Source organism: Hermetia illucens, chromosome 3, assembly GCF_905115235.1.
Source record: "Hermetia illucens chromosome 3, iHerIll2.2.curated.20191125, whole genome shotgun sequence".
Lineage (NCBI taxonomy): Eukaryota > Metazoa > Arthropoda > Insecta > Diptera > Stratiomyidae > Hermetia > Hermetia illucens.
The window spans coordinates 30,825,291-30,852,342 of record NC_051851.1 but is presented as its reverse complement, the minus strand read 5'-3'; the positions used below and the strand labels follow the sequence as shown (position 1 = coordinate 30,852,342).

General features: G+C 43.3%; 1 protein-coding gene and 1 long non-coding RNA gene across 2 annotated transcripts in view; both read right to left on the bottom strand.

Moving 5' to 3' along the window:
* LOC119651092 (proteoglycan Cow) overlaps positions 1 to 27,052 on the bottom strand; it is a 247,076-nt gene that overhangs the window by 112,317 nt on the left and 107,707 nt on the right. The window lies entirely within an intron of this gene.
* On the bottom strand, positions 21,609 to 22,317 carry LOC119651093. Its single transcript, XR_005249413.1, has 3 exons — positions 22,033 to 22,317; positions 21,902 to 21,974; positions 21,609 to 21,750 (listed from the first exon to the last, which is right to left on the bottom strand). It is a non-coding gene; the product is annotated as an uncharacterized LOC119651093 (long non-coding RNA).

Sequence of the window (27,052 nt, the reverse complement as noted above, 5' to 3'; positions counted from 1 at the left end):
TATGTAAATATGATGTTGGTTATTGGATTGCTTCCCCCTGCAGTCAGTATGCACATTGGAATAGAAAAAATTCCTAGCGCCATGTAGCCTATGAGCTGTTCCTGGTTGCAATGTGTTTTTATAGAGATTACGTTCGCATCGTGCAGGATTATACGTTTTAACTGACAATGAATCATGCATCGGAAAACATATAATAGAGCATAATCTGGAACTCCACCTGGCATTCAGAGAGAGTACTGCAAACAAATTAAATATGTGCACACACATTCCCGCATGTACGTCTAGGTTTCCACAGCTTGGAGGATCGGGTTATTTACGACGTTGATTTCAATTGCATTTTCTACGTGTGGAATGTGAAAAACGACAAGTCGGTGTTGCATTGAAAAAAGAAACCCCAACAAAAGCCTGTTGTCTGATACGCTGTAGGATAGCCTAGGAAACTTTTAATTGGTTTAGCTAATAGAAAACTTTCCTGAATGAGGGAAATCTGCTTACCTATTCATTTGTTGTTGTTCAAATCGATTTTGATTAGGCTTTCTCGTGTTGCATTTTATGCCCCTTGCAATGCCTCCAGTGGCTACGTTGAAAATACAAATATGTAGAGTGGAAATAACTTGATTATGAGACATACATCATTCAAGTTATAGATAGTGACTGATTTTTAAAATATTTCCCCAAGTAGTCAGTGCCTAGTCATCTGTACCATACCATACCATACCGCATGAAACTTTTTCAGTTATCATCCAAACAGAAGTTTGATCCTGTAATACAGGAGTCGGAACAACTCTCTGAAGATGAGTTTCAATCCGGTAATTGGCAAAGATCTCACCTTTTTATCGTCTGAGTGTTGCTACCCAAGGTGACCCTGAGCGTCAAGCTTGAAGGAGTGCTCCCGTCGCCCTAGGGCTTTAAAGGGGCCCTCGTATGGTGGATACAGCAGCCTCCAGGGAGCGTCCACATTAATGAAGACTTGCAAACATGTGCCGAGGTCCCTGGTGGTATCGACCTTCAGCGTCGTGTGTCCTGAAGGTGGAGTCGGCTGCAGTTTCGAAACCACGCCCGTGAACAGGCGCAACATGCTAGAGTCACTTAACCGTGCCCTGATGTCACGCGTAGGGTCGGCAGGGAGTCGCAGATTTTCCGCATACACTATCTCCGCGAGGTTCACCATAAATTCCTATCGGTGTTCTGTGCGGAGGCCGAGGAGGACGAAAGGCAAGTACTGTGACCACGATGGGTTGTCGCGAGCCATTAAGGAGGCATTCAGTGTCTGATGCCTATGCTCCAGCATCCCATTGGATTGCGGATGGTATGCAGTAGTCCTGTGACGTTTGAAGCCAAGGAGCTTGCCATACTCCGTCAAAAGAGTAGCCTCAAATTGCTTTTCCTGGTCCATGATGATTACGGCTGGTACACCAAAGCGCGGAATCCACTCTCGACAGAGGACCTCGGCATAGTGTTGTAATGTCAGTCAGGGGTATTGCTTCAAGCCACCGCGTAAACCTATCGATGATTGTGAAGCAATACATGTATCCGTGCGAGTCTCGCAAACAGGCTTATTCATAGATGACCAAAAATATTTTCCAGTGACTGACCGGTTCGTCGTCCTGATGCCTTGGTGCGCAAGATCGTGTATTGCGTGGAATACTTCCCTGCGAAAATCGGCCGGAATGAATGGTCAAGGTCCTTTGTCTGAGGTCCCGCAGGATAAGCAGGAGTTTAAGCCAAAGATAAGAAACTCCTTGAACTTGTATTTGGAGTTTGCCTTCAGGCTCTGAAGCTCTGCGCGCGGGGACTGTGACCTCCGAAATTCGAGACAAAGCGTCTGCAACAGCATTGTCTTTTCCAGACACGTATTAAATACCAGAAGTAAACTGGCTGTTATAACTCAAGTGGCGAAGTTGGCGGGGCGACGCTTTATCGGGTTTTTTCCTAAGCGCGACGGGGTACACGGCGAGTAGCTTCCGATTGTAGTTGCATTGAGTTGTTTTGAAAAGAAGCTCAACGGTTGCCCGATTTGATTCACCCGTTGGTGAAGCGCAGCGCCAACTGCTGAATCAGAGGCAATGACGAACACAGCTAGGGAGGCATCTGGCCGAGCAAATGCAAGCGGTGTTGTATCAACAAGCTGCTGTTTGACTGTCTCAAATGAAAAGATGGCCTCAACCAACCACGCAACCTTGCGGAAAACTTTAGTTTCGGGCCTAGGCAAGTAAGCGCTGAGGATCACTTGGTGATTGGCGGCCTTGGGCAAGAAACGACGATAGAAGTCTAACATGCCCAAGAACCTTCGCAGATCCTTCACCGAGGTTGGTAGGGGAAAGTTCTTAATCGGTTCAACCTTGTCTGGGTCAGATTGGATACCACTAGGGGTAATCATGTAGCCGAGAAACTTCACCTGCTCCTGTAGGAATTTACATTTTCAACGTTTATAACGAGTCCGGCCTGAAGGAGACTATGAAAAAGTGCTCAGATTCGAAAGAAGAAACGACCGAAACATCATTCAAGTATACAAAACAAAACTTTAAGTTTCGTAGGGCAGGGCGGATGGATCTCTTGAATATATACGCAGCATTGCCGAAGCCGAAAGTCATCCTAGTGAACTTGAAGAGACGCCTGTAATCTTCGCAAGGCTGGTTTAGGGACCAAATGAAGTGGAAATGACTAACAGCTATTGAAAGGTCTGCAAACACCATGTTTCAATAAATCATTGAACTCTTTCTTTACAACAGCAAGCCTCTGAGGTGAAAGAGGACGCATCTTTGAGAAGTTTGGAGAGCCAGTAGTGTCGATGCAGTGCTGCACATCGTGCTTAACCGGCTGAGAGAAATTACTTTTAGTAGTGGTGTAGTTGTATTTTCTGAGGAGTGCGCGAGTACGATGGCCGGCGGCGTCCTCGAAAACAATCGAAAGAGTGTTGTTTTCGCAGGTGAAAATTCTTCCTGGCGACTGTAAAGATGCTGCGGTGTCTTTGTTTTGCAAGTCCACAAACTGCCCATAATGACACAGGAAGTCTGCGCCTAAAAGGGAGATGCTAACGTCCGCGAAAACGAATCGTCACGAAACCGTTCGGCGCCGTCCGAGATTCACGTCCTGCCTGTAGCTGCAAGTGCAGATGGCAGAGGCAGCTAGTCACAAGTTCTGCGGAATAAGGAAATAATATTCAGTTATAATAGATAGAAAAGATATTCAGTCATAAAAGACATCATGAAGAGCACGCCAACCACTTAAGAACTCTGCTTCAAAGGTTGGAACAATATGGAATAGTGGTGAATCCAAGTAAAAGCGTTTTTGGTCAACACAAGGTTAGTTTCTTGGGATACCTGTCTTAAACGAGGGGACACGTCTCTTCCTAATCAATGTCAAAGGGATTCAATCATACCTGTAACCAACCAAAGCAACTCAGAACATTCTTGGGTATGTAAATTATTATAGAAGGTTCATACCCAGAGCAGTAGCAGTACAGGCTTGAGTGGTGCCTGATTCAGACAGGAAAATTAAAGGAAATTCACCAATCAAATGGACCAGCGAATCTACGGCACCTTTTCAAGCTTCGGAAAACTTACTAGAACAGGCAACACTGCTTGCACATGCAAAATCTGGCGCACTTTACGCCACTTTTACGATGCATCTGATTTCGAGATTGAAGCAGTGCTCCAAGAATGTATTAACTGTAGCTGGCAACCATTGGCTTTCTTTATAAAAAAGCTGGGTTTAGCGGAAAGTAAACACGAAGCGTACGACCGGAAACTACTGGCTATGTACCTAGCGATAAACCACTTTCGTCATATGGTTGAGGCAAGAGAGTTTACCATCTTGATGGATAACAAGCTGCTAACGGTCGCTCTCCATAAAAAGAACGTGTGCTTAAAACGTCAATTTGGCCACCTGGATTATATTGAGCAGTTTACCACCAATATCCAGCACGCATCCGGTTGCGAAAATTTTGTTACGGGCGCATTATCGCGCGCTGAGGGTTTACAATCAATTATCGGATTACCCAAAACTTGCAGTCTCTCAGTCCGCGGACGAAGAGACCAACATGTTGCAACAAGGAAACGCATGGCTTCGACTAAAACAATTCCAATTTCCAGGGGCCAACTGCAAGCTATGGGGTTATGTAGTCACTGGCATCATCCAACCTTACATCACTCAACCATTCCGAAAAACAGTTTTCAACAGCTTGCACAACTTATCCCACCCAGGCACAAACACCACCGTTAAACTGGTAATACAGAGGTATATTACATAGCACCAATCCCAAATTCAGAAGCCAACACAGTTGCCGGAGCGTTCTTTGACACATGGATCGCAAGGTTCGGCACACCACTTCGAATCCCGACAGGTCAAGGAAGATAATTTGAATTTAGGTTGCTTCATGAACTCAGCAACCTGACCGATGCAATCCACATCAGAACTACAGCATACCTTCCGGCAGCTAATGGCATTGTCGGGGGTTTTCAACGTGAGCTCAAAGCAGCAATACGATGCTACAATTGCTGCTGGAGGAAAGCATTTCCAGCCATGGTACTAGGCATGCGGAGAGCTTAGAAGTAAGACCTCAGCGTAACTGCAGCGGAAATGGCGTATTGTCAGTCATTACGTCTCTAAGAATGAGCCGGTATACATGTTTTTATGATCTGAAGAAAATACTTCAACATCCTTACCAAGACCCACATCGGGTAATCAGCAAAACAGTATCCATCGATCGACTCAAATCTACTTACGCTACAACTGACGATATCGAAGAGAACCCGATCTCGGACCAACAACAGGAAGACTTCCTGCAAATATCCATTCCCGAGAGAGACATCCGAAAAATTGTTTAAGATCACGTCCAACAACCTGAAGTTGCAAACCCAACCAAATCTGGTGGAGCCTAAAATAGTTCAACGATTCCCAACTGGCATCACGAGACGGCCAGTTAAATGCTCATAATTTCCTTGCACTCAATAACTGCCGCAGTGGCGGTACCAATCAACTCCAGACACTTAAATGGAGTAAGGAAGTTGGGAACTGCCTCAACTGATTTAATTACCTATCTTTTTTGCCGAAGTGTTCTCCTCCCTAGAATTTATCTAATTGAGAGAGAGGGTAAGTCTGTGTGAATACCACAATGAGAAGCAGGTCGGAAGTTGCATTCAAATAAGCTTATCAAGACTTTTATTGAATTTCTGCTGCCAACCATTAACCTCACCTGGTAATTCCCAAAGATTCATATACGATATTCATATTTCACCATTACGGTTCCGTGAAGACCATTATTTTTGAAGAGAGCAGCCCTTTCCACAGTACTTGTATGTCGTGATCATCGCCAAATAATTGAGTTGTTTCTACACACTCTCTCTTATCTTGTCCATTTCTCCCAACAAAACGATTTTTTCATATTTCTTCTTTCTAATCCTCTTGTTTACATATGTTTGCTTTTAATATTTTCTTTCTATTTACGCTTACTTTAAAACAGCCGACTCTTCCTCTTTAAAAGTTCTATAACATTTTTCAATATTGTCCATTTTATTTTTTTTCTTCAATTCCAAAACTTTACAGCATAACTTCGCATCCCGGGAGAAAAATCTTTCCGCATAAATCGAGGATTTTGTCTTAGTTCAGAAACATCAGGAATTTGACCTAACTCCGTAGGTCAGTCAACTGGAAATATGGTATTATGTTTGCTACGTTTTTCCGTTTGTGAGTTTCCAAATATTGCTATTTCCTGTTCATTTCATTTGATTTAATGAGTCCTTTTAAAATCATAGGCATGAAAACCGGAACTCGAATCGAAAATAAAAGAAATATTCAAATATTGTTATGTCTCAAAACTGTAATAACCGGCACTTTAAAGACTTACGGATGACCCTCCATTTTCCAAAGGCTTGCTCCATAATTATATGGAAAATCTATTACCTACGTCGCTTTTTTTCTCTGGTAGCAAAGCGTTTTCCTAATTCTATTTTACCGTAGTTCCTAGCTCCGATACCTCTTTATGATCCACTTGCAAAGATTTATTTTCCTCTTAACAATTCACTTCAGAATCTATTCTAACCCGCTACGCGTTTGTCCTCGTCTTAAACTTCCCCCTTTCCAGCTGCTATAAATAAGATATATTTTCTTTGCTATGTGTTATCACCTTGACAATTAGACGGGTAGAAATAATTATGGTCTATAGATTTTAGCCGTGAGATTAACTTAACAAAAGGATCCACGCCATCTGATGAAAGACCGAAGCAACAGCTATCGCTACTAGGCAAAGGATTAAACTTTGACATAAGAGGCCAACATTCAAGAAAAAATTCGGCGACTACTAGCCCCCGCCAAGCGAATGGCTCCGAAGACAATAGACTATCCACCACAAAACCATTAAGGAATTGAAAGAGAAACCCGTATATTACTTACCAGCAGACACAGACAACGCAATGACCACTATGAACAAAGAAGCATTCCACCACTTAGTAAACCTTAGTAGTCCTGCCAGACTCCATTAAAACTGTCGAAAAGCCTCTATCAGAATGCAAGCCCATCATTAAGAAACCCTCCGAATGAAGAATGCCCAACCCTCTCTAACTAGAATCAAATGTGTCCCCAAAATACATAAGGAAAGCAAAGAGGTCAGAGACATAATAGCAGCAACGAATTCACCGACCCAAAATATTGCGAAGTGACTCCTGGAAGAAGTAAAAAGGTTAGGCTTAAAAATAGGAAAACAGGGGCGGAAAACAACAAGAAAGTCATCGTCACACTCAACGAGGTCAGAGGGATGCAAAGTTATGAAATGCTAGTATCCTTCGACGTAAAAGCGCGGTTCCCAAGCATGCCGATGAAGGAAGCCCTATACTTGTTCAAAGAGTTCGTACAACAAACAGAAAGTCAGCTGAATGGGGGACAAAGACTAAACAATATAGATAACTGGGTTTCACTTGATGTGTGAGTCTCATTTCCCATTCAGAAATGCATCTTATGAGACAACCTCTGGGCCAGCAATAAGCAAACCCCTTACTGCTGCTATGCGAGATATTTATAGAGAATCTGGAAGATGAGTTAGCGGAGGCTGGCAATTCTCAAAAGGGAAGAAACAGGAACGATCCTCGAGAAATTCACCGGGCGCATAGAAACATCGAATTCACCATGGAGATCGAAAAATAGCGGAGATACCTTTCCTGGATTTCAAAATAATCAGGGAGCAAGAGCACTTTGAATTCGACATTTACAGGAAACCAACTCCAACGCAACGAGCTTCAAACCACTATTTCCATGACAAGATAGCGGCCTATTATTTCAGGAGTCAACGGACGGTTACAACGAAGCTTATCGAGGAGAGGGGAAAGAAGAAACGAACTACATTCTCGAAACAGCCAAGAGAAACGGAGTTTGCATGCTGAGGGAAATCTCTAACTAGAGAGAAAGGGAGTTGATATCCTTCGTTTCTTACACGAGGACACGATTACGGGAACGAGACAGTTGGAGACAAATGTTGAAGAAAGCCAAGGTTCGAAACGCGCTGAAAAAAAGAAGATCTTCCGTAAACTTCACAGGCTGACTCTAAGAACCATTGTTCGCCAGATTTTCTTGTCCATGTCCATCTATAACCGCCGTCGTTATGGGGGTTGATAAATCAAATTGTGCTCCGCTTCTCGGAGGCTACTTTCACCCAGCTACCTATAACAAATGATGGTAAGTATATCGGTTTTCACCTACTATTAATTAAAATTAGCTCGTTTTAAGTGCAATGATCCATCAAGCCAACGCCTTCTGGCTCACCGTCAAAGAAACGACAAGCGCTCGACTGTGCTCTAGCATACTTTGCCAGGCCAGCCCCAAGAATTCTCTGTATGAGAATCCAAAGAACAGTGAGGGCCACCATGATAAGTCTAGTGGTTCCACGCAAGATTAAACCGTTTGACCGAGCCATTTTCATTTCCTTTTGATTCGATTGTTTTTGGATGGTGAAAGTTAGGAAGGAAATGGACTACATCCCCAATACGATGTTGGATGCTTGGAGGAGAGTAAGCCAACCCTTTCACGAATGAATAAATTAGGAATGTCATTGATAGTAAGTTTTTCAAAACGAAATCACATAATGGAACTTGAGAAGCGATACTACAAAGAGCCGCATGGATTAAAGGATGAAATAAAATATATATGGCTGATAGCATTCACTAAATAAGAAATAGTGCCTTCACCACAGCCATCACTGCCAAGTCATCGAAATGTGCTGCAGCTCCATTTGGGTCTCCTCGGGCAGCCTACATTCCTCCTCCACTGTTCTGCCTCATGTGTTTCTGGGACGATATACTAATTGGTCATAGTTTGATAGGGGATTAAATTGTATTGCATAGCAAGCATTTCATTTGTGGCCTTTCTTACTGTCACTTCCGTCTTTTAATCCACATGCCTCTCATTAACTGGCCCCCAGACCCAGCACTGCCTTTGAGATTGTGTCGGGGCCGATACACCACGCACACAGGAATTGATGAAAGCTAGGATCTTTCGAATAACTATGCTAGTCACTTTTCATGGTCTTTTCCATAGCGCGAACATTGGTGAGGAACAATTTGTCAACTTGATGTCGGTGTTAGGGTATCTAAATTCCAAGATTTTATGAGTAATAGCGGAGACGGATCTAGACATAAAGTTGGTGCAAAATAGATAAATTGAGCGACGTCCATTAATGCAGATATGACGAAGGCGAGGACCAGTCGGACAGACAAACTAGATTTCATTTGGTTATCTTCAGTTTGGACTCAACTGAAAGAATTCCATGAAACTTATATCTCGATGCAACACCTAACACTTTCCATTATCATATCTACCCTAAAAATAGCTATCAGTTTCACCCTCCTGACTAGAGCACTTTGAACTTTTTTATGATACACGCTATGCTGCACCTTCAGTGATTCAACGGGGTTCTGGATCTCGACCGCATCGGTCTCAACTCCACACATAACGACAATAACAGCCTTCAATTCCCTAAACTCAACAATCCGCTTCCATGTCTCGGCAGTCAAAATATGCAGTCAAAATCAGAGGAGGAGCGAAGTATAAAGCCAGACAATTTTGCTGCTCGATTGGTGAGTTCAAGGCAATTTGTGTAAAAGCGGAACTTATTGTCGAAAGTGACTACGAGGTCTAGAGTAGAATTTAAGCAGGATAAGGAATGTCCATTAAAAAATCAGGAGAAAGAAGTGGGTCAGGATTTTAGGGATTAGCACTTAGAGTGACACTTTCTGACGTTTAGCGCTAAACCATTAGTCGAGCACCAACAAACCAGAGTGTCTAGGTTAGATTGAAAGGAAACACAGTCCATAGGACATAGACGGCATAGAACAATTAGGGACAAGTAAGGGGGGAGGGAAAGTCGTTGATAAAAAAAAAATCTAACAAAGCGCCCAGAATAGATCCCTGTGCGACGTCAGAGGAGGGGGAGAAGGAGCGGGAAGCGCAACCGTAAAAAAAAACGCGGCAGGATCTGTTGTAAAAGTAACATGCAAGCCGTAAAAAAAACGCTGTGTAAACGCTTAGAGACGAGAGTTTGGATAGAAACATCTTGTGATTTACAGTGCCCAAAGCTTTAACGAAATCAGTGTAAATGGTATATACTTCTTGCCGTGAATTTAGGCACTTGGCGACAAAGTTGAGTCAAGCAGGTTTCCACAAGCCGGGAAGACGATTCTCTTCGATGCGGGGGAGTCTACATCCAGTAGCGAGAGGAATTCGGGGGAAGGAGGAGGAACATAAACTGAGGAAAAGTAGCGGCAGAATAAATCACAAGATAGTTGGGTTGAGTTAGCTGAGTAGCCAAAGAATTTAATGAGGGGAGGGGATAACTGGGCAGCACAGCGGTAGTTGCGAATGTGAGACCAGAAAGTTTAGAGGTTTCCGCACTTTAGTGAGTCTTCAGCACTGGTCAAATATTCGTTTCTGGACTTACGTATTAAAGGGGTCGGATCCGCGGAATCGAATTTTTTTTTCTGGTATCAATTGTATCTAGATATAGTGTAGAATACATCGGCAAGGTGATTTTTTGATATTCGGAGTCGTTCGGAAATTATAGTGTTAAACACGTGATAAGTCACATGCCAGATTTATGTCGATCGCCGTAAAAAAGTGCGTACTTATCGATCCGATTGACGTTCGAATGACTTCGCTAAAAGGACAAGAATTGAAGCCAAAGCTGTACATGTGTTCCTTGAAAAAACCTAAGGTTTATGGACTGGGTGTAACAGATTGGTGGCCAATTAATATTTTATGGCTAAAAATCACATTCTACTCTTCAAATGCGTTTTTCTCGAAACTGCAACAAAATTCTTTGAAATTTTCAGGACTTATTCAGAACATATTTCTACGGTCCGCAAACTAGGATAATTGCGATTCATTCAGTAGTTTTTTTTATGTATTGAAGAAGCCGTGAAAAACACTAAAATACACGAAAAAAAGTTCAACGCGGCACCAAAAATTAACCTTTTAATATGTTTTAATAATCCTGGTTTGCAGACTGTAGTTAAGTCTGTACATTAAAATGCCATTTATTTTTTCTTTAACGTGATCGCAGCCTCCTTTAGCGTGGCAGCGGAAAAACACCTTTTTTGGAGATGGGTGTATAAATTGTAACGAACTATGCGATCGGCCTGAAAAAAATACTATGAACGCTCAAGATATTGATAAATCTATCGTGAAAAATTCGTATTTGTATCTTTATTCAGTTCTTCATTCTAAAGTTCTAAAAAAAGCCAAAAAAAAAGCCCTCACACGGGATGACCCCCTTAAGGATTTTACCGAGGAACGCAGAGATTTGAAAAAAGAACTAAGTCAGCATAGGTCCTAGAAGACAGGAACTTCTTCCTCGGAGTGTGTTTTTGACGAAATTTTTTGTGGACTTCAGTGCTGAACCAGACAGGGTAAAGCCGTAAATCCTTAGGGGCGGAGGGGACGTAACAGGGAAGAAGATCAGATTAAATGGTATAGAAGGTTTTGAGTGCTTGGTCACACGTTAATGGAAAGAAGAGGGAAACCCAATTGATTGCCGCCAGGGCTGAGTTCAGACCCTCGAAGCTCGCTTGACGAAAGTCGAACTTAGTAGGCTTGCGCGCGACAGGGGAGTTGAGTCGGGATATCTGAGCATCGAACTCGAGAGCAGGATGATGGACGTCCAAATCACGATCACGATGCCTCCATTTTCTTCTAGACTGCACTGAGACTCCTTTCTGCCTGTATGGGATGTTTCTATTAGTTCGGCAAGCAGGGAATACTTTCAGTAGATTCTCTTCCCCCCAACTCACAGTACTGTACGGTAAGTGCTGTTAGTCCGGGTAGAGTTTACGCCACCCTAGAGTAGAGGGTAGAGTTACCGCCCCCCCTGAGGCGCCAAGATGTCGCGAGACCATTCAAGCTATTGGGACCCTTCCCTCCTCATTCCTAAACAGGTTTGCAGACCGAGTGTGATTTACTTGCAAGAAGACCCATGCTATCTGAAATTTGAAGTCCAACCACTTCGGTATTTTTAGGTGACTTTTTTTAGTTCAGGCCAAATATGCCTTTCTCGAGAAGTGCTGCTGCCACAACTTGTACGATAGCATATAACTGAGGTCCAGGTTTTGGTAAAAGAAACAGTGTATAAGCGTCCTGTCATAAAATTTCTTACTACCAAGGGCTGGACAAAATAAAATGCACAATTTTCAAAGCAACAAAATTGCCAGTTATTGGGTTGTATTAGTCGAAAGTGGGCTGGAATCCAAAACAACTTTATGGATTCTTCTATAAATCATTGCTGTTTATCTTGCTTTTAACAGCTTTTCGAAGCTATAAAGCCAATAACACACATACATACGTTCGAAAAATCTTACTGTGCCTATTTACTGTATATAAGATTGCTAATATCCTTGAAAGAATTTCCGGAATAAAGAGCAACCAACAATAGCCCCAGCCTCAGTTCCTTATCGCTCGCACGTATAGCTCTTCCATCGTATTACTCATTTCTTATACACAATAATTTTCAATAAACTACAGGAAAACGACTTCATACAGCGTTGAAGCTGCTTTCTTGGCCAATACAACATCCAAGTCCTTCTGCTTATTCCTTCGTTCATCGCAACAGGAAGAAAATGCGTAAAAATTAATAAAGAGTCATAAAACCATATTCAGCCATCAATTTGCCTCCAAATGATGGAAAATCAGATTTAGTACATAAAATGTCTGTGGATATGAACATATATAGAGTCTATTTAGGAAGAGGCTAGGATTCTAACAACCCTTAAGAAGCTAAACCAGTCTAACATCTCAAGGGTTAGAGCCCCACTATATCCCGGGCAGAAGGAGAAAACGAGAGCGGACGGCGAAGGCAGTAATCAGTAATAAATATTGGGAAAAAATAAAATCTCTTTGAGATGATTTCCCTGGGATTATGTTTACGAGAACATTTTTTCCGTTATCAGCAACAAAAATGAAACGATTGAATATACAAATCCGTAAGTTAATGAAATGTCTACCCGGAGGGTGCTTGTTATTGAATTATTCACGAAACACTGATTGAAAGCTGGCAAAATATCAGAAGTAATCAACCTAATTTCAATTTTCATGGAAAGCAAGGCAACTTTGTGACCAGGTACACGAAATCCAACTCAACTTTTCCAAGTAGATTCTAAAGGACGTCAACAGGAATACTAACGGAGGGTCAGGAAGGAGACAGATAAGGGTAGCAATATTCGATTTTTAAATAAAAATGTCAAGCCAAACGACCTAAGTCAATCACAGCAACCTGCCGAAGGGGAAGTCTGCAATATATTTTCCAATTTCACTTTTCACAAACCTCATTTCCATGAAAAGTTAAACTTGCTCAATCGCTGCCCTTTCTTAGGGCTGAGTGCTTGAGAAAGGCGTGTTGGTATCTGAGATCGTCGAACACTTTTTAATTGTAAATAAGTGGAGGTGGAATCAATACATTAAAATAAAGAAAATATTGACGGCATTAAGGATCTTCTACTTTCGACACTTGTCCCCATTTCCCGACCATGACTTCCTCTCACTTACGAGTCTAACAGTGAACCAATAGCCAACACTCGTTGGCAATTTATTCCAAAAAAGTTTCAATTGCACTCACTATACGCCCCAGGAGCCATTGAGCTTCTCGCGAAATACATAAAAGAATTCCAATGGACCGTTGCCAATTCCATTAATTCGATTTCAAATTCGAATCCAAATTCAACTCCGATTTCAAGTTTGAATTCGAATTGATAGAGTATACAAGATTTTATTTACTCCATTTCGACAATGGCACACTTCAGCATAATGGAAACAGAAGGAAAGAATTCTAAGAAACACAGTTCGAGGGATGGCATCGCAAGTTTTAATGTCCTTGCGAATAGAATAGAAGGAAATACAGAAGAATAAATGGTAACGTGGCTGATTTGAATAGCAGGATACGAGATTCGAACAACAATGCAAAAGGACTGAAAACTGAAAATTTATGGCTTTGCTGTTTCACTCGTGGAAATGAGGTCTCCCGAAGTGGCTTTGAACTGATAAATAGAGTTAAAAGCTGAGCAGGGGATGATGAGATAAAGCAAATCAAAAGAACATTTCGTGGGAGCAGTTTCCATCTCATATCTATCGGCTCCGATTTTGCTACACTATCCTATGGATGACCTCTCAGAAATAAGCTCAGAGTTGCACTCCACAAGACAAGAAACATTATATTACTCGTCTTATATGCCTGATGAATGTATTTCAACTTTGTTACTCATTTCAATCATCTTCTCCTGGCGGGCGAGTATGATCCCTTCTAATGTATCCCATAAGTCTCCTCTAAATTGGCATCAAAAGATCTGCAACATAATAATAGGTCAGCTTCTCCCAGTTGATTGCACGAAACAAGATACTTCAGTAGATTAATTAACTCCCATTATCGCAGATGAGGCTTTGTAGAATGATTAGGTTCCTTACATTGTAATAACGAGACATCCCACAATTACGGCCGCTTCGATTTACACTTCATCAGAACATGATCTAGGATTGCTCTTATATTCTGTATTCATCACCATTCATCCCTTCCTCCAAATGGAAATTCTTATTAAAATGTAAAAATGTGGATATACAAAAAAGAAAAATTCATGACTGAAATCAAGGATTCATTGGAAGTCCGAATAAAAACCGCATATGAAAGGCGAGCAAATATTTTTATATTCTGGTGGAATACGTGACAAAACTTTAAGGCTTTGAATTAGAATTTTAAAAAGGAGTTTTGATTCGGAGATTTTAGCTTTTCTGGGTGATAGGTTGTAGGTAGTCTTATCTATCCTCTTTTTAATTCGTTTATAGGTAATATGCTGTTGTCCCGATGTAATATTGCCTGCTTTATCAAAAGCAATTGTTTTGCAATTGTTCCGACAAATCGAGTTACTATCTTTAAACCCAGTGACGAGGATAGGTAGCCACATCCCAGTGGCCGTTCCGAGAAGTACCGGTGCGTTGTCTTGACACCACAAACTCCTAAGACCGTGACTGCTATTATGAGAGCAAGGAGGTAGAGTCCGGAGCATTCCCGAATGAGAGCAGCTCTCCCATCATGCAGCTAGAATGGTTTACCTAGTGTCTGTAGCCTGACTCCAGCAAGAGCTGGGAAGTGCCTGAGGGTTCCCCCTCTTTTCTACAGCTTCGGCAACGCGAATTGTAGGATATACCGAGCCTGGCAGCATAATCATCCCCTATGGGTCAGTGCACCGTGCAGACCGTCGTAACCTTGCTTGCATTTGCACTCATCTGGCACAGGAGCTCTCGTGATCGTATTTCGTTATAAGCAGGCTAAATCCTCCTTGACTTGGCCTTCGCCATCTGAGGTCCGCGGCTGCTAAGTAGTGCGAGTAGATTCCGTCCTTTACAGTGGCCAGCGGGACATCGACTCTACCAGGTGAAGGACTGACAAGAGCAGAGTCTCGCCTGGTCAATCCGTCAGTGTGATCATTCCTCTCTATGTTCTTATAACTGGGAACAAAGAGATGAGTGACCTTGAGCGCACCGCCTAGAATATTCAGCGCGTTTCTGCACTGTCCACTGCCCACCAGTCTGGAGAATGTCATTACTGTCGGCCAAAATGGCTTTGTTAGGCTTGAGGCTTGGATCATGCTCCGGCTATTGATAGGCTTCTAGCATCACCAATACTTCCGCTTGGAATACACTCCACAGACAATCTTTGATCCGTCAGTAAAGAATAGCCTTGCAACACGCCGCCGGTCTTCCACTCTGCAATGGTTGGAAATAGAGCCGTATGTTAGGATGGGACCAATCACAGCTGTCTATATCCAGAGAACCATCCCAGGCCGGAGACCCCATTTCTTTGCAAAGGTTCGCTTGTGAGCATATAAGGCTTTACAGGCCTCGTTAACCCTCAGTTCTATGTTCAATCTCCAATTTAGCTTTGGATCCAGGATTACACCCAGATATTTTACATTGGAAGAGAGAATCAATCTATGTTCATTCAGCCGCAGCTAGTTGAATTCAGGTACCCTTGGCTTGGTGCTGATAAGCATCATTTCCGTTTTGGTTGTGTTTATGCCAAGTCCGCATTTTACTGCCCATAAGCGCACCTTTCCCAATGCGCTTGCCATGATGTCACTCATAATGAAGGGAAGCATTGCTAACACAAATATCACCAAGTTGTTGGCATATCTTCACCCCGCTACTGTCCAATATTCGCAAAATTTCGCCCACTATTATCACCGAAGAGATAGTGCCATCGTGCCTCTGTTCACAGCTCTGGTCAAGTTGTTGCGTCCCAAATCCGACTGAATTATCATGGTTCTTAGCACAGATATTATCCAATGCGTAAGATACCCCTCCAATTCAATACCGGTCAAGGCTTCCTTGATGGCGTTGGTACTAGCATTGTCGAATGCTTCCTCTATATCCAAGAAAGCAGCTAGATTATACTGCTTGTACTGCAGTGACCGCTTAACCGTGCCCACCATTACCTAGTGGAGAGCAGATTCTGTGGATTTGCCTTTGAGGTAGGCATGCTGGGCCTTAGATAAAGGCATTCTCTCCATAATCGCCCTTAAGTGGGGATATTCAGGACGTGTTCTAGGTTCTTCAACACGAAAACGGTGAGACTGATTGGTCGAAAGCTAGCTGCTTTTACTGCAGTGACCGCTCAGCCCTGCGAATTACCTAGTCGTCATCAGCGGCGCAACAACCGCTGATAGACTTTCCGGGTTGGCTCATCCTCATCCATAGGGATTAAGTGACGGTCATCATCCATTCTCATGTAGGGGGCCAAAAATTCTTCAGAGAATTCTTCTCTCGAACGCGCCCAAGAGTTCGCATTTTTCTTTCTAAGAACCCAATTCTCCAAGGAATTCATGAGGACTGGCTAGATCATAGTCTTGTATAGTTAGAGCTTTGATCCTATGGAGAAATTATCAACGGTCTCAAAGTTGTAGTCTCCTATCTTTATTCTTCCCATTTGACCAGTGCGATGTGATGTTTTTGGTTAGTTGGTTTTTGGTGCTGACGTTGCCACCATATATTTTGCCTTCTCTTCATTGATGTGCAGTCAAGATCTTGCGCCGCGTGCTCAATCTGGATGAAGGCAGTTTGTACGTCTCGGGTCCTTCTTCTCATGACGTCGATATCGTCAGCATAGGCCAGTAGTTGGGTGGACTTATTACCTTGTAGAGAGCAGTTTCTGTGGAGTTGCTTTGAGGTAGGTACGCTGGGCCTTGTAGAAAAGTATTCTCTCCGCAATCACCCTTAATTATATATCCAGGACGCACTCTAGGGTCTTCAATATGAAAGAGGTGAGGTTGATTAGTCGAAAATCCTACTGCTTTCGGCATGTAAACCACCCGTGCGCTTCTCAAAGACTATTATACATAACCCAAAGGAATACAACTCCGACAAGCCACACCACAATCCTTTCTTGTTGCTTATGTAGCATCATTGGAATTATGTCATCTGGACCTGGAGGTTTATATGCAGAGAAGCTTTTCATAGCCCAGCCGATCTTATCCTCGGTAATTACCGATTTAATAGTCTCGCACAGCTGGGGCGGCTGGAAACTCTCCAAGCAAGGCTCTGACTCAAAGTCCTGCTCGCTGGCGGGAAAGTGTGTCTAAACCAGTAGCTCCAAGGTTTCACCAGAAAGTTCCATCCAGGAGCCTTCCGACATTTTAAGAAAGGATGGACTCCTGTTCCTTAGATAGAATCTTACTGAGCTTCGCGGATTTGCTGGTGCTTGCAATGTTCTGACAATAGTGCAACTAAGACCAGCTCTTGGCGGTCTTGATGGTCGATTTGTACTTCTTTAGGCAGTCCTTGTATGACTGCCAGTATTTATGCCTTTAGCAAATGTTTTCATTCTACCACCGTGGCAGTGTCTTCTTGATGTGTGCATGAGACGGTATGAATGCCTTTTCAAGAGCTTTGACTCTAATTCATCTGTCGTGCCAATCTTGCCACCGGAGAGTCTGTTCTTGATAAATTGACGAAACTTCCTCCAAGCGATCCTCCTAGGGTCTCTGAAGGGTTAGGAAACCTCTGCGGCGAGATTTAGACTGAAAAATATCTAACTACGCTCTGAGAAGGATCTCCGGTCAGACACTCCCCAGTTCTCCACTCTAAGAATCCCATTACCGGTTAGTAGGATGATATGAAGGACCTCCTCGCAACCGTCACATTTCCCTGAACTGGGAAAATGGAGAATTAGCGTTCTGCTCTTGTTATACACCGATAGATTTGTCTTAATAATAAAATCAAAGAATAGCTCATGCCTTTCGTTGATTTCCGAGTTGCCCCAAAGCCTCATTGGCGTCGAAGCTTATCAACAGGTTGGCCTTCTTTGGTGCTATGGTGGTCGTCAAATGTTGTAGCTTTTCTGGCGGAGCTGATCGATGGTGAATGGTGTATACCGTGGAAATATATACGTTCTCTGCCCCCGTCTCCTCTAGTATGACCACGACTTGGTCGCTTGAACTAAGTTCCGTACACAGAAAAGCGTCCTGACTCTTCCTCGTAAAGAAACATCCTCTAGGTATGTCTTGATCATCGTTTCCTGTGCTGTGCAATAAATTATAATATTTACTTTGGAGCACTTTGATGGTTCGGTTGCCTCCGATCCAAGGCTCTTGTAATATAGCGATGCCGATGTCTTCCTCTAGAAGGAAGACAAGTGGATTAGGCGAGGCGTACTTTGAGTGCTGCAGATTTATCTGCGTTACCCTCAGCATAATCTAATTACGTGGGGGATTTGTCAGTCTCCGTCAGATCGTCGATCCTCATCTCCTCCAAAAACTTGTTGGCGGCGTCGATTGGATCCAGGTCATCGACCGGTTTACGTTGAGATCTTCGACTCCTGCTCGTCTGCCAGGCGTTTGCTATTATATTCCTCAACAATCGCCGGAATCGGAAGGAATGTACCAGGGTAAGGGTCTTATTTGAAACTGAAGGTGCCCGAAGTATTCAGAGTTCGCATACTAAAGACCAAGCGCCCCATTGGTCATGCAGCCCTCGGTGTATATTGTTCCACCGCGGGTTGGGATCCTGTTAGCTCCTTCTCCAGTTCCGGGAGGACGATTCTCGGGCTATTGCATCGGCTCATCCACCTGTCCCTATCACATGACCAGCAGGCAAACAGATCCTCGTCAGTTGGCCCTGCGCAAGGAGGCCGCATGAGGACTTGCCGAATTATGCAACTTTAACTTGAAGCATAATCAGACCAGGCCGCCCCCAGTGATGAGTCACACACAAAAACCTTAAATTAGAATCGGTTTACTGTCTGTCCGTCTGCCGGTCTGTCACACGTATTTTCCTCGGAAATCGTTGTAGCGATTGACACCAAGTTTGGTGGAAATATGGGAATGCATACAGTGAGTTACACAATTCTACATGGAATTTAATGGGGGGGGCTTACATGCAAAACGAGGGTATATGTGAAGTACCAAATGAAAAATATTGGTTAGCAAAAAGAACAGATCTATGAAGAAGACCTCCTGCAGAAATGTAAGGGGATTAGAGAGACAATGAAGCCCCGGGCCTCTCTGCTCTTCCCGTCCCAGAGGGGACTACGATTGTCGGCTTTGCTGATGACCTAGCTGTGGTTGTTGCAGCAAAACACCCAGAAGATGTGGAGGTTTACGCAACGGAAACAGTGAGAGCGGTTAAGTCCTGGCTAGAAAAGGCCGGGCTGACCTTGGCGGACGCAAAAACGGAAGCGGTATTAATAACGAACCGCAGAAAAAATAACACTGTGGAAGTGGAGGTCGTTGACATACGGTCGTATCAAAGCCGGCTATTAAATACCTGGGGGTAATAATTGACACCAAATTGAGTTTTAGGGAAGACCTAGAGTATGCATGCCAAAAGGCAACCAGTGCCACCACGGCACTTGCAAAAATGTTGCCAAATATTGGTGGACCGAAACATTTCCGGAGGTTGGTGCTAGCCGGAGTGGTACGCTCCATCCTGCTCTACTCGTCGCCTGTGTGGGCAGAGGCGCTTGCAAGCTCTCAGAGACGGAAACAGGTGAACTTGGTTTACCGGCGGATGACTTTGAGGGTTTGCAGTGCTTTTAGAACCACATCAGCTGAGGCAGTATTGGTGGTGGCAGGCTTGATCCCGGTTGACATTCTGGCCAAAGAAATGAGTGTCCTGTACAATGCAAGACGTATGGAGGGGCATGCACAACGTAGAAATGCGGCCAGATCAGAGTCGCTGGATCTCTGGCAACGCAGATGGGACAACTCTACCAAAGGTCGGTGGACGCACAGGCTTATTCCCAACATTAGGGTGTGGCTTGAGCGAAAACATGGGGAGACTAACTACCACATTACCCAGTTCCTCACGGGACACGGTGGTTGCTACAGGCAGTATCTGCACCGCTTTGGGTTGGATGATTCTCCGAACTGTCCCAGATGCGATGGCATACCGAAGGATCCAGAGCATGTGATGTTTCACTGCCCACGATTTGCGATGGAGAGAAGGAGTTTAAACCAGGTGCTGGGCAAGAGCGGGACCCCGGAGAGCTTGGTTACTGAGATGCTGGAGTCCGAGGAGAAGTGGCTTGCGGTTGGCTCCGCAATCATCCAAATGCAGGAGGGGTTGCTGAAGGAACAAAGAAGGAGGAAAGCTGCAAATAGGAGAAGGATGAGTGCCTAAGAGCAAACCTACCCCGCGAAGTAATACCTTAATGGTGGTCCCGCGGGGCTGGGACTGGAGAGACCGGGGGTGGTTTTTAGTGGGTGTGAATCCCAGACGCGCCCGCTGTAGTTCTGACGTTCGGGCGGCGGAGCTGCGGCGGACGTGTCTTTGTAAGATTTTCCACCTCCGTGTACCAACAAAAAAAAAAGCCCCGGGCCTGGACGGCGGACAGAAGAAGACCCTTAAGCTCGTTATGAATTCCAGACCAGATGTCTCCACTGAGTTGTTCAATACCGATATCTGTTCAAATAAATATTATATTACTATATTAGTCGGCTGCGATACCACTCTTAAGCTCATCCTTGAATCACGAAGTTTTGCAGCAATGTAGGCTATAGTATGGATCATGATCCTGCCAAGTTTGCGCGAAAGTGAATATTCTCACATATATTACGTGCTACGTACTAACGAAACAAATGCACACTAAAATGTCTTTATAAAAGAAATACACAAAACCGTTCATACCTGAAGCGTCCAGCTTCCGGTTTCCTGACCTGTTTTGTTTATTTTCCCGGTTTAGCTCGCGTTCTGGTTTATCCCGTTTGATCGTCGCGAATCCCGTTGTTCGTTTGGTAAGTTTTAGATCGGGTGCGCATCGGTATAGGCATGTTGATTTTGTAAAAATGACAAGTGAGGGATCGAATCGCTCAAAGGACCCAACCTACCTTCCCATATTCCTGAGCCTAGCTAACACAGAGGCGTGCAAGAACGTGTTAACCGAGCACTTTGATGGAGATTCAGTATTTACGGGCAGACCTTCACGGTCACTTAGCCAATTTCTTTTAGGTTTTGGGATAGCGCTTCCCTCTAGGTCGTCTTCGGTCACCCAGGATGGTTATTTGGCCACCATAATCCACATAGTTCATTAGACCCGGCCAATGTTTATTGTTTTTTTTTGTGAAAATCTGCTCCTCCTCAAACAAACTGACAGATAATAGACTGGGGATTGATGCCGGACCGGATCAAATGGAGAGGTTTAGGTTCAATACCCAACCGCTTCGGCCACGCTTCTCCCAGGGCAGAGGTGAGGCAGCGTCTGAAGAGTTGCCTCTGCCCTTGTAAGAAACTGTAGCAGTCTTCGCCCCTCTTTTAAAAGTTTGTGTTTATACAAAACCGTCAAAAGCAATAACAAGACCATTTCAAGTCGCACTCTTTATTTATGGAAAGAATTTCTATATCCTAAGCCAAATAATATTCTTAAGGGTGCTTATATCAGCACCTAAGCAATTAACAGCGTTGGAAGCATTTAATGCTGAAAATCCTTCCAAATTTTCGGGTATAATTAATGTAAGATCATTTCCCGCTTTAATCCAAACAATTGTTCTTTATCTCCGTTCAAAGCTAAACGTTGCAATTTCCTAGCTTTTTGGCTTTAGTTTCTCCCATTGTCATGACGGCATACCTTTTCGCCATTAGCCCCGGCCCACAGAGTGGAAACGGCTTTACCAAGCAGCAGGGTTTTCCTTGACATTCGCTACGTTGGCAGTCCTGCTGTAAACCATTTCTTTTAATGCAGTCGCAAGATATGTAAAGAATGGAGGCCCGAAGCTCTCTACTGCGACATCGATGAACCTGCAAGAGTAGCTTTTAATATCCGCAAACAAAAGTGTTTATTTAAGAAAGATTTAAAAAACATTATAATCAAGATGAGGCTACTATCATCTCTCATACGATGTCCTTAAAGAAAATTAATATTGGCTACACGCACTGCAGCAAAACTTACTTCTTGATCGCAAGGAGGGCACATGGACTCAACACAGGGACATGGCTTGCAGCACTCTTTTCCCATACTTTAACTGCAAACGAGAGATTTACGTAACAGTGGGAAAATCAATAAACCATGTTCCTACTCACATTACTTCTTCACTTTCAGCGACCTCCCCTCTTTGCAGGAGGAATCTTCACCTTAAATTTTCGACTTAAACTTTAAGGATTTAATGGCTCACGAATAATTTATTTACAATTCCGGACATTTACATGGAATTTACCTTCTTCTTAAAATTATCTAATTTTAAATATTTTTTTATTTTTCAAGGGAAATTTACCCGTTTTAATAATTTTATAGACGAAATTCTTTAAACATTTTCTTTTTCCTAAGTTCTGTAAGAAACTGACAATTTAAAAGTCATTTTGGCGTTTGAATAATTTCAAATTAGACTAGATGAGTTGGAACACAATTTGCTTGGAATGAGTGCAGTTTGGCTGTTGTAGCAACGAAACGTTATGTCGTAAACTAATTCACCCTTGCACAGAGTCATGTACATGTGAACAATTCACCCACTCCAAGCGAATGCCCTGTGGCCTGAATGAGCACTTCAAGCCGACATTCCACCTCATCCAGCAAAGGAACGTCATTACAGAGGATTTCGAACATCCTTTTGAAGTTCCTTCCTTCATATCTTCAGCATCCACGTCATTATTTATTTTAATGATTACTATTTAACTCAGCGAGATCCTTCCAAGGAAACTTTACCCTCTAAATGAAAAATTTCCCAAAGTTAAACGGCAACATATTTGCATAAATATTTAATAAGACAATTTACTTTTATTGAAGTTTTTCTCAAGTTGCCGCAGCCGCTCGAGTTTAAAGCGAAAATGTCCCAAATTCACCACGCAAGGACTGCGGTGGATGTTTGGAAAACAGACAACAAGGCCAAGGAGCGAATACTGCGGGAGGCGGGAGCAACCTGGGAAATGTTAACGAGTGGGTCAAATTAGGACTTGTGAAGTTTGTTAACGTTGTTAACAAACTCATGATATTATGTGTGTACTCATAATTACTGCTGCTACCGTCAATTCAGTAGTTAACGTTTAAGTAGGTTATGTCCTTTCCTTGTTCCTTTGCTCCTGTGCTCCAGGTGTTCAATTGCCAGCGACTCAGACTTGAAAAAAGTTATCAACTTCGTACAATCAAATCAAACGGTTTGGGGATAAGTATCAACAATTGTGGATATTATGGGGATTATAGCAAGTTAGTTGCTACCTTCCTCGGCCCACACATGCACTTTACTAATGCGTTGTCATTTAGATATGAAAAATTAGAAGTACTTATAAGTGTCCAAGCCATTTAGACATATGCACTAAACGATCCATTTCTTATCACTTTGGCATTGAAAGATTGCATATTTTATCGTAACCCTCGGATACCACCTTGATATGTTGGGGTAGCGGGTGATAACCCACTAAAATATGAAGAGTGCCCAAAACATGAACATAGAAGCTTCTAAATTGCACTTCATAAGCGGTAAGAGTCGCAGACTTGAATCCACCTGTGAGTTCCACGACAGTGGAAAGTCCCGCCAGCAAAGCCAGCCAGAAAGGAGATTACAGCAACTTTCATAATGATACAAACTGGGAACGCGACTATGACCGATTAGTTCATGCCTAAATCTTCCAGAAAACGAAAGAGGAAGATATAACAGGAAGAAAAACGATCGTCACCATCACCCTGGGAAGGCTCTCAGCGGTCGGGACAAGAAGGCCCTTGTGAATGAAAACGTGGAAGATGCAGCAACACCAGGTATGGCAGCATCCAGAGAAATCAGACGCCAGTAGCGGAACCCTTTGCAGAATGTGGAGATAAGCTGAAACTCTCGTGGGAACCACAATGTTGGATACAGATTTTCGACCAAAAAACACTTGGCCAGCAAATCTATAGTGAACAGCGCTTTAAAATTCTCCGTATTAGAGACTACTGGTTTCTATGGGGGCTAGCATCGGTACACCATATTCAGAGGTGATCAAATCGGCGAGAAAGATTTCAATGAAGCTGATTATTAAAAGGAATACAAACAAACGGTAACCTCATTTCTGAGCGGTCATGGAAGTTTTACAAAAGGATGCCAAAATGTCAGAGATAAAATTTCAAAGGAAAGATGGAGCCTAGGCCGAAGATGCGTTTTAATAACAAGCATTTTCGCGGCTACTTTAAAGTGGCATCAGCATGCAATCCCAACAATAGGTCCTGGCGGCGGCCTAAGTTCATCATTGCGAATGCCACGTCGAGCAAAACAAAGCATGTCAGATGTTAGATACCCCGAACTCAAAGAAAGTCATCGGCATGCTTGATGAACGGAATGCAGCCACTGCTCTGGGATGCTGTAGTGTAAAGTTCATGAGCGCGTATAGAGATAAATCCACTGATGTAGAATGGTTGAACTTGGTGTTTGAACTCGGCCAAAGGAGTCGACAGACAAAAGAGGGACAGTTATCCCGAGAATTTCAGTTAAATAAGGAAACTATAAAGCGTCATTAGCAGAATCCATGTATGGAGGTGCACTGATGGCGGAAACGCAAGCTAAACCCTGCTTGTGGGAACCCTCTCCTAAACTTAAAGCCGAAGTAGCTGGAAAAACAAGACCTGGAGACGAGAACCGAACTGGCTCAATGTCAGTTGGTAGGATAAAAACCGCAAACTAAAGAATATACTAAACCAAAAACTGGAGAATGTTTTGGGTGAAAATATGAAGCCCATCGTAAATAAGGAAATAGGAACTGCTGTATCCCGAAATGTGGCAATTTCCACAGAAATTGAATGCAAGATGACAACGTCTTTGCAATAGACTATCAAGGAATTCTAGATATTTATGGTAGTGGAATCCAAACTGCCAGCGGCATACTTTTCTGATTATCTTCTATCACATATGAGACTGTGCTTATGTCAGGAAAATAAAAGTCTGCATTTCCAGTGGCAGGAAAGCCGACAAAGTTATAGAACTGAGAAAAATCTTCTACTATGAAAGCTCCCCAGCATCGAAAGCTTATGTCCTGATACCAAATTTGCTTGACCTAACCACGCTAAGATAATTCTGTACCCAAGACCTCCTTTTTTTCTTCTTCAGCCTTTATCCCACTTAATAGTAAAGACGGCTCGTCTCAACTAATTGCACGATTATTCCCGATTATAGTGTGATCTAGCTGATGATTAATAAACAGCAATAAATTTGCACAAAAGAGACAACTTTGGCCTATTATAAACCAACTTGGTAGTATCAAACTCTATCATCATTATCAGCGCAATAATCGATATCCGGTCTAGGCCTGCCTTAGTAAGGAACTCCAGACACCTCCGTTTTGCGCCAAGGTCCACCAATTCGATATCCCTAAAAGTCCTTAAAAGCTGTCTGGCATCCTCACCTACGCTCTCGCACCATCTCAGGCAGGGTCTGCCCCGTCGTCTTTAGTCTTCTTATAGACTTTCCGGCCTGGATCTCCCTCATCTATAAGGATTAGGTAACCCGCCCTCCGCAACTTGTTGAGCCGGATTTTATCCACATCTTCACGGTCATGATGTTGATTATAGATTTCGTCGTTATGTAGGCTATGGAATCGTCCATCCTCATGTAGCGGCCAAACATTTTTCATAGGATTCTTCTCTTGAAGAATACAGCAGAAAGTTTATACTTTAGTGTGTCCAGAATTTTAACTACGGGATGGCACACTCTCTGCTGGCATTACCCAGTGCTGATTTGAATCAGCCTAACAATGTCCTGCCTTTGTGATTCCCAATGACATTCCAGACGAATTTTCGATGAGAGTGTTCGGTCACTCAAACCAATAACAAGAAAGCGAATCTTCTGACTGTGCAATCTGACAGTCGCAACTGCGCCCCAATACACAAGAGATTGTAGTTGCAGCGAATTATCAGTACGCAGTCGAGACGCAATCTCATCATTGATTTAAGATAGAATTCTCGGAGTTGCTAGAGATGCATATAACCTGAGAATACCTGGCCTGTGCAAAGGATCCATCTCCGATAATTCAATACATGGTTTTTGTTATTCGTCCCAAACCTCAGCGGAGACCTCAGCCGGACGGTGAAGGGAAATGGTTCGGCGAGTACTGAAACAGTTCCCTGCAGCGCAGCGTGGTGTTATTGATGCCGCCGCCTCTGCCCCCATCGACTCTCGGTCGCCAGTCTCCGCGATGACCTCAAGTCGAACACGCTCCCTGATACTGGCCGGGATTTTGTCAAGGTGGATAGCAGATTTCGTCCTTGCAAAACTTTAGCCGCCGCGATCCGCGAGATCCACTATAAGATCAGACAATTGAGCAGAAAATATGTTCCATACAGAAAACATAGGGTTGAAAAATCCTCGATATATTGGGTCCAAAAACAACCACTAAGGATACATTCTCTGGAGCAGTCAAGAGGTTGCTATCCGTGTTTTTGATTATCTTATGGAAAAAACCTGAGTGGAATAGGCCATCAAGCGGGTAGGCATGACCTGAGCCAATTTCTCAGGGCCGAAAACTGGCTGTGGTGGAAGTTAGCAAGTTTTAAGTGTCTCTCTGCTGTTAGCTTATCACTTGCACAGCATTACGTGCGATGGTAATGAAACCAAAGAGCCATCTCATTGAAAAATGATAGGAAAACACAGCAACCCCAATGAGACTATGTGAATGTCCTTTATTCCACAAAAGGGTGAACATACATACTAGTGAGAGTGCGAAGCTCAGTAGATTTCTGTAATTTTCAGATCTTTGTCATCGACGGTACATTGTTGAAGCACAAGGTCACCTGAGTTTTACTGACCGCAAACTTATATCTTGGAGCAGATTGATCAATTTAAGGATCTTGATCGCTGTAAGTGGACGTGAGCACAACACGATGGAATTCCGCCATCATTAAAAAGTGCTTGATCAAAGATTCTACCATTACGGTCAGTAGAAGCCGACGCAGGTGGGATTGGCTGCCAACTTTATTATGATGACATGAACATGCTCCCTACCACCATCGCTTTTCGAGGCAAGATGATCATCATCACAAAATTGGAGCTGGACGGAAATACCTCTACCTTCTCCCTCCACATCCCTGTCCCTAGGAAAATGACATTACTGTTTTGACATAAAAATATCCCATAACTTTTTAAAG